The 8056-nt window shown below is 47.0% G+C and overlaps 1 pseudogene; it reads left to right on the top strand.

Annotated features, from left to right (window-relative positions):
• The first annotated feature begins 1233 nt into the window (after nucleotides 1–1233).
• LOC101272966 (sorting nexin-15-like) lies at nucleotides 1234–3009 on the top strand (annotated as a pseudogene).
• Nucleotides 3010–8056: the final 5047 nt, after the last annotated feature.

The following is an 8056-nucleotide window of genomic DNA, read 5'->3' as shown; positions in this document are numbered from 1 at the left end:
GCCTCCTAGGCCTTCCCCGAGTTCCAAAGAGTAACTTTAATCAGAGAAGTGAGAAAATGCAGAAATAAGGGAAAACAGTCAAGCAAGACAATAATAGTTCAGCCATTAAACAAAGTCAAGGACCTTAGTTCCTCCTCAAGGGCTATAGATAATATTCTGAGCCATGTCCTTTGAGCTGTTTTGCAGATACTGAAACCCCCACCAGGTGGAAGAAGTTAACTGTGTGCTGCCCACGAGCACTTAGACCCCAGACCTGTTGGAACAGAAGGCTGATGATAGTGACCCCCAATTAACCTCACCACCAGCCAATCAGAAGAAAGTCCAGGAGCTGATCACACACCCCATGACCCCCTCACTCACCCTGTCTTTAAAAACCTTTCCCTGAAAGTCTTCAAGGAGTTTGGGCCTTTTAAGCACTAGGTGCCTGGACTCCTTGCTTGGCCTGCAATAAACACTGCACTTTCCTTCACCACGATCCAGTGTGGTGTGTCAGTAGATTGGCTTTACTGCACGTGGGCAAGCAGACCCAAGTTTGGTTCGGTAACAGTGACAGTAAAGGGAATCAGAACACAAAGATAGCAGGAAAGTAGCAAACTCAGGTTTGGAGGGAACAAGAGCCAGGTGGCTGAAACTACCCAAGCTTAAAAGCTGGGGAGGGGCCGGGTGGAGCTGAAACTCTGCCCTCTGCAGCAGGGGCACGTCAGGTGGCGCTAATGTCTCAGAGGGGGCGTAATGAGCCTGGTTCTGCAAATGCTGGGTAAACTGCAAACTGGATCCAGCTGCTGCTCCAGAAAGAAACTGCCAGTGCCAAGCCGAAGAAGTGAGCATAAGGCGACACTCACTGTAACAGGAAGAAGTTTAGCAGCTCTGAGGGAGTAAACAGAAAGGAGCAATCCCTTCTTCCCGTTCAGCGCAGTCTCTCTCTAGGGCCCCTTGTTAGCGGAATCTAACAGGGAACAGCTGGCAAAACATCAATACGGTTTGAAGTGTTGCAACCTTAGCATCACAAGGGAGGGCTTCAAGCTAAGGGGAATCCCTTAATACTGGCTACTAGCCACCCCGTGGGCTACGCAGCATCCATACACACCCTTTCTTGTCCTTTTTTTTTTTTTTGCGGTACGCGGGCCTCTCACTGTTGTGGCCTCTCCCGTTGTGGAGCACAGGCTCCGGACGCGCAGGCCCAGCGGCCATGGCTCACGGGCTCAGCCGCTCCGCGGCATGTGGTTTCTTCCCGGACCAGGGCACGAACCCGCGTCCCCTGCATCAGCAGGCGGACTCTCAACCACTGCGCCACCAGGGAAGCCCCATACACACCCTTTCTATACATATTTGAACTCTCACGCAACAAGAAACACAACTCTGTTTCTAACGAGACACGACTCTACTTCATAGAAAGGAAGACAGTCTCATCCTTACCTGAAAATGATGAGATGCAAAGTCCCAACATTCGCTGTAAAGTCCCAACATTGGCTGTATCCATCTCTGCGATTCAGCAACTTCCACAAGCCGCTTGGAGACCCGGCCTACAACCTCCACCCAACCTCTTCCGCTTCCTCCACGAGTTCCCTGCTTCCCCCGGGTCCCGCCCCTCCCCGCGCACAGGTGTTTGGCGGTTCAAAGCTTCGGTGATCAAGAAGCCTCGAAAGGGGGCTGAGGATTTGGTTCGTTTCACGGTGCACATCTCCGCGCTCGACAGCCCCCAACTCAAGGAGTTCTTCGGGGGTGGGGAGGTGACACGGTCCTCCGAAGTGTCCAGGGACCTGCACATCCTGCCAGCCTCTCTGATCCCCATACCGCCCCCTCGATGAGACCTGGCCCTGGGGCCATGATGTGTCCTGGTTGCACCAGCGGCTCCCCTGCAGAAAGGAGGGGCGTGGAGAGGAGGGGCCTCGACGTGTTGGAGGTGCCAACGGACCATCCCCCACGCCACGCCCTCACCATCCAGACCTGCCATCTTTAACTGTGGGAGCACCAAGGAGGCGTCCCGTGCCCCTGCCGAGCCCTGCACACCAAGGCTGAACTTGCCCTCTTGGACCCCTTTTCCAAGGAAGAAGTCTCAGGCCTCAGTCCTACCTGCATAAGTGAGTTGGTATTGATGCAGAGTCCTAAAGGCTGCACCAGGGACCCTGGGAAACAGGAAGGCAGGGAGAGGAAAAGGAAGGAGGGCCCACCACCACCTTTCTGAGCCAAGCTACAGAGCTCATCACCCAGGGCTGCGGGAGGAGAAGGCAAGCACCTACGCTGCAGCTCTGCAGGGTTACCAGGATGGGGTGCACATTCTGCTTCAGGGAGATCCCAGTGACCCATCCCCTGCCCTCAGGGAGGGTGTGAGGAAGGCAGCCAACTAGCTGAAGCGTCAGAGGCAATCCTGCACCTGTACCTGTCCTAACTCCTGCCTGAAGAAGGAGTGGCCCCTTCCCCAGGTCTCCAGCACTGGCAGCTGCCTCCTTCTCCTCTCCCTGGTGCCTGGCCCTGTCTCCTGGTCTTATAATCTAGGGGCCATTTCTAGATGTAATTGGACCAAGAATGGGAAAAATAATGAATTCAAAGTTCCCCAAAGAGTTTTAATTAAAAATAAAATAATTAAAATAAATTAATAAAATTATTTTAAATTATTCCTCAAATTTGGTCACAGTGCCATCTGAATATTCTATCCTCTAGTGACTAAATTGTAAAGTTAGCCTCAAACAAAACTTGAGTAGAATATTAGAGGGAAGGAGGGACTTCCCTGGTGGCACAGTGGTTAAGAATCCGCCTGCCAATGCAGGGGACACGGGTTCGTGCCCCGGTCCGGGAAGATCCCACATGCCGCGGAGCGGCTGGGCCTGTGAGCCATGGCCGCTGAGCCTGCGCGTCCGGAGCCTGTGCTCTGCAACGGGAGAGGCCACAACAGTGAGAGGCCCGCGTACCACAAAAAAAAAAAAAAAAGAGTAGCCCCCGCTCGCCACAACTAGAGAAAGCCCGCACGCAGCAATGAAGCCCCAACGTAGCCATAAATAAATAAATAAATAAAATTTTAAAAAATAATAAAAAAGGGAAGGAAAAGAGAAAATTGTTACTATAAACGAATTTATAATACATATCATACAAATGCATACACATATATACACAAAGAAAGGAAGAAAATATGCATAGCTGCTCTAGTCTTCATTCCTATAACTAATCGCAAAGATATATTTATAATCTTCTTCCATCTTCCACTACCCATTTCATCTTTTCTTTGCTCTCAGTAAGAACCTCAGCTGGTCACAATTCTTTACCTGGTGAGGTGACCCAAATCTTTATTCCTGAAGGGTCTGAATTTCCAGAGCCTTTTTCTCTCTCTCTTCTTCCTTCCCACTCCCCTTTGTTTTTATTTGTGGTGGTGGTAGTGGTGGTGGTTGCATGTTGGTTCAATGGCTTTAATAAACCAAAAGAAATAGTTGGCAGTCTTAGCTTCCAATTCAATTGAAACATTTGTCCATTAGGAACCAACACCTCCAAACCAGCAGAGCTCAAAATGGCAGGGATGGGAAGCAAGACTCCCATAAGTAGATTATTAGCCATAATAGTGTAAGGAAGCTACTCTTAACTCCAATCTCGACTCTTGGACCCATGCCTATAGGAGAGGCACACATATATTGGTTTCTTCATCCTGTAAAATAAAACCCCATGCTTTCAGGGTGTCTCTCCTAACTGGTAGCCTAACAGGGCCTTCATGAGGCCATGTCACTGTCTTATTAAGCCAGCAGCTGCTAAGCAAGGGAGTATGTGGTAAAAACCAGTGGATTCTGTGGGCACTAGCCCTCTACTGAAATTCTTGTGCTGTGAAATGAGCTTCTTGATCAGAAGCAATGTGGTGCATAGCGAAGTCACCGTGATGGTAAGGCAGAAACATTATGGACAAGGAAGGCAGATCAATATCTAGGACACAAATCTATTCCAAAGAGAAATCTTTCCCCTCCATGCTAGAAGAGGTCCCAAGCAATAGTCTTGCCACCAAGTGGATGGCCACAGAGGAATGACACTCTATGGAAGGCTGTTGCCAGGTTACGCACTCAGCTGGGGCATCCTTGGTGAGGGGAAGTTTGTGAGGTTGAACCCAGAACAAAACTTCATGATAATATTTATTCTCTACTTAAAGATTAAAATCTGAATGGGCTCTTTTAGATTGAACAAGGACTCTAGTTCTTAGAGTTGCCCTTTGAAAAAATAGAGATATTCACAGTTTCTGGTCTGCCTCCCCATCAGCACTGGACTTGCTGTTTATTAAGTGGATGCCCAGTTAGGAAGTCAGTCCAAGCCAGTCAGCTGTCAGGGGGGTGTGAAGAAATTTCCTAGATTGCTTGGCATTGAATGGTTCTGCTGACCACTTTAGGGGAGAACAGTGGTGAGTGAGCAATGTACATCCTTCCACTGCACATTCCCTCCTTTTTAAGGCTGTGGCAATTTCCATTCAAGGGTTAAAGCGGCCCATGGGGAAATTAAGCCATTTCTTGGTAAACAAAGAAATAAGAACAGCAGTCACATGATGATGCTGGGGCTCTGACACGGTTGATCTCTGTAACATTGTGTGAAGGATGTGATATGCTGTCAGCTTTACAGATAAGCATTTGTGACCCAATTTTTTTGCTCCAGAGGTAGTTTACCTCTGACAGAAGAAAAATGAAGGCAGAGTACTGATTGCACAATCAAATCCGAGTGGCTGCTGAACAGAATAAAATGCTGTGTAAATCCAGAAGCCACCCTGGAGTAAAGAAAACTAAATAACAAGGAGGAAGAGGGATTCACTAGGAATGAAATACTGGGTGATTTCTACTTACATCTCCCCATAAATTTTTTTAAACTTTGGTAACTAAAATAGGTATGGGCTCTATCTTGTTAGTACTACTTAAGGTATATATTTAATTATCTTAAATGCTCTTTAATTTTATGGTTTTGATTTTAGGTTGCAAACATTTAAAATCTGCAGCAGTAAGTTCTGAGTTTTGCCAGTTCTTTCACTGTCATGTAATCATATAATCATGCCACTTGTATGACTGGTAGTCATATGAAGCAACTGTAAACCTTTCTGAGCAATTGATTCATTTCTACATTTGAGAGGCAGAGTATTAAATTGGGTGGTAATCCAACTATGTCAAGTTGTAGTCTCCAGAAGAAGAATCTCTATATCAAATTGTACACTCCAGAAGAAGGATTTATCCAGGGAAGGAAAGAACATGACTGGCTCCAATCAGAACTAGATCTTCCATTTCTGCATGGAGCCTAAATGAAGGTTAAAAGTTTGCTAGCTTCAGATGAAATGGCAGAGTAGGAAGACCCTGAGCTCACCTCCTCCCATGGGTGCACCAAAATTACAACTATTTACAGAGCAACTATTGATGAAAACAACCTGAAGACTAGCAGAAAAGATTTTCCACACCCAAAGATATAAAGAAGGAACCACAATGATATTGGTAGGAGGGGTGGAGATACAGTATAGTCAAGGTCCACATCCCTAGATAGGCAATCCACAAACAGAAGGACAATCACAACTGCAGAGGTTTTCCCAAAGGAGTAAGGGTCTTGAGCTCCCGCATTGGGCTCCCCAACCCAGGGTCCTGCGCCAGGAAGACAAGTCCCCAGAACCACTGGCTCTGAAGGCCAGATGGGCTTACTTTTGGGAGAGCCAGAGGGCTATAGGAAACAAACTCCACTTTTAAAGGGCTCATGCAAAATCTCACATGCTCAGAGGCCCAACACAGAGGCAGTAATCTGAAAGGAGCCTGATCAGACCCACTTGCTCATCTTGGAGAGCTTCCTAGAGCAGCGGGAGGCAAATGGGACTCCCCTTAGGGACATAAATACTGACAGCAGCCATTTTGACAAGCCTGTTCTATGACAAGGACACTGGTCCTGGAAAGTGCCATTTTGGAGTCTTCTCCAGCCTATTAGCATCAGGGCTTATCTGCCCACCAGCTGGTCAGCACCTGTCCTGGAAACCCACTTGCCCCTGGACCCAGCCCTGTCCACCAATAGGCCAGCACCAACCCCAGGGCTCCCTGAGATGTGCAGCCAGCAATGCCATGACCCTGCCCCACCAGCAGGCCAGCAGCTTTTGTATGAGGCAGGGCCTGGCAGCCAACCAGACCAGGCGCCAGCCCTGCCTACCAGGGCACTAACAGTAGTCAGCCACACCATAACAGATGGGCCCATGCAGCCAACATAGGGGGCAACCCTAGAGCATATTAATCTGGTGACCTGAAGGGAGCGTGCTGCTGGGCCCCATAGGATGTCTCCTACATAAGGACATTGGTCTAGGGTCAGGAAATGTAACTGATCCACCGAACACATAGAAATAAAAACAGAGAAATAGGCAACATGTGGTGACAGGGGCTTCCCTGGTAGCATGGTGGTTAAGAATCCGCCTGCCAGTGCAGGGGACATGGGTTAGAGCCCTGGTCCGGGAACTAGATCCCACATGCCGCGGAGCAACTAAGCCCGTGCGCCACAACTACTGAGCCTGCGCTCTAGAGCCCACAAGCCACAACTACTGAAGCCCACACGCCTTAAAGCCTGTGCTCCGCAACAAGAGAAGCCACCGCAATGAGAAACCCGCACACCGCAACAAAGAGTAGCCCCCGCTCGCCACAACTAGAGAAAGCCCATGCACAGCAACAACGACCCAAGGCAGCCACAAATAAATAAATGAATGAATGAATGAATGGTGATAGAGGAGTGTGTTCCAAAAAAAAAGGAACAAGAAAAAGCCCCAGAAAAAGAACTAAGCAAAGTAATCTACCCAATAAAGAGATCAAGGTAATGATCATAAAGATGTTCAACAAACTCAGGAAAAGAAAGAATGAATACAGTGAGAAGTTTAACTAAGAGTTTGAAACTAAAAAGAAAAACTAAACAGAGCTTAAGAATACAGTAACTAAAATTAAAAATATACCAGAAAGAAAAACAGATTCAGTAGATTGGATGATTCAGAGGAACAGATCAGTGAACTGGAAGACAAGAGTAGTGGAATCACTCAAGGTGAACAGAAAAAAGAAAAAATAATTTTTAAAAATGAGGATAGGGCTTCCCTGGTGGCACAGTAGTTAAGAATCCACCTGCCAATGCATGGGACATGGGTTCAAGCCCTGGTCTGGGAAGATCCCACATGCTGCAGAGCAACTAAGTCCATGCGCCACAACTGCAGAGCCTGTGCTCTAGAGCCCGCGAGCCACAGCTACTGAAGCCTGGGTGCCTAGACCCCATGCTCTGCAACTAGAGAAGCCACCACAATGAGAAGCCCGCACACAGCAACAAAGAATAGCCCCCTCTCACTGCAACTAGAGAAAAGCCTGCGCACAGCAACGAAGACCCAATGCAGCCAGAAATAAATTAATTAATTAAAAAAAAATGAGGATAGTTGAAGAGACCTCTGGGACAACATCAAGTGTACTGATATTTGCATTATAGGGATCCCAGAAGGAAAAAAGAGAGAGAGAGGGGCAGAAAAGTTATTTAAACAAATAACAGGTGAAAACTTCCCTAACCTGGGAAAGGAAACAGAAGTCCAGATCCAGGAAGCACAGACCGTCCCAAATAAGCTGAACTCAAAGATATCCACACCAAGATACATTGCAATTAAAATGGCAAAAATTAAAGGTAAAGAATCTTAAAAGCAGCAAGGGAAAAGCAACTAGTTACATATAAAGGAACTCCCATAAGACTACCAGGTGACTTTTCAGCAGAAACTTAGCAGGCGCGAAGGGAGTGGCACAATACATTTAAAGTGATGAGAAGAAAAAACGTAAAACCAAGAATGCTCTACCTGGCAATCTACTCAGATTGTAAGGAGTGATAGAGTTTTATAGACAAGCAAAAGCTAAAAGAGTTCAGCACCACTAAATCAGCTTTACAAAAAAAGTTAAAGGGAGTTCTCTAACTGGAAAAGAGAAGACCACAACTAGAAATATGAAAATTATGAAAAGAAAAATCTCATTGATAAAGGCTAACATGCAGTAAAGGTAGTAGGTCAACCACTTATAAAGCTGGTAGGAAGGTTAAAAGACAAAAGTAGTAAAATCACCTCTATCCACAGTAA

Source organism: Orcinus orca, chromosome 3 (genome assembly GCF_937001465.1).
Source record: "Orcinus orca chromosome 3, mOrcOrc1.1, whole genome shotgun sequence".
Taxonomy (NCBI): domain Eukaryota; kingdom Metazoa; phylum Chordata; class Mammalia; order Artiodactyla; family Delphinidae; genus Orcinus; species Orcinus orca.
Note: the sequence above shows the minus strand (reverse complement) of the source record. Positions and strands in the feature narration are given on the sequence as shown.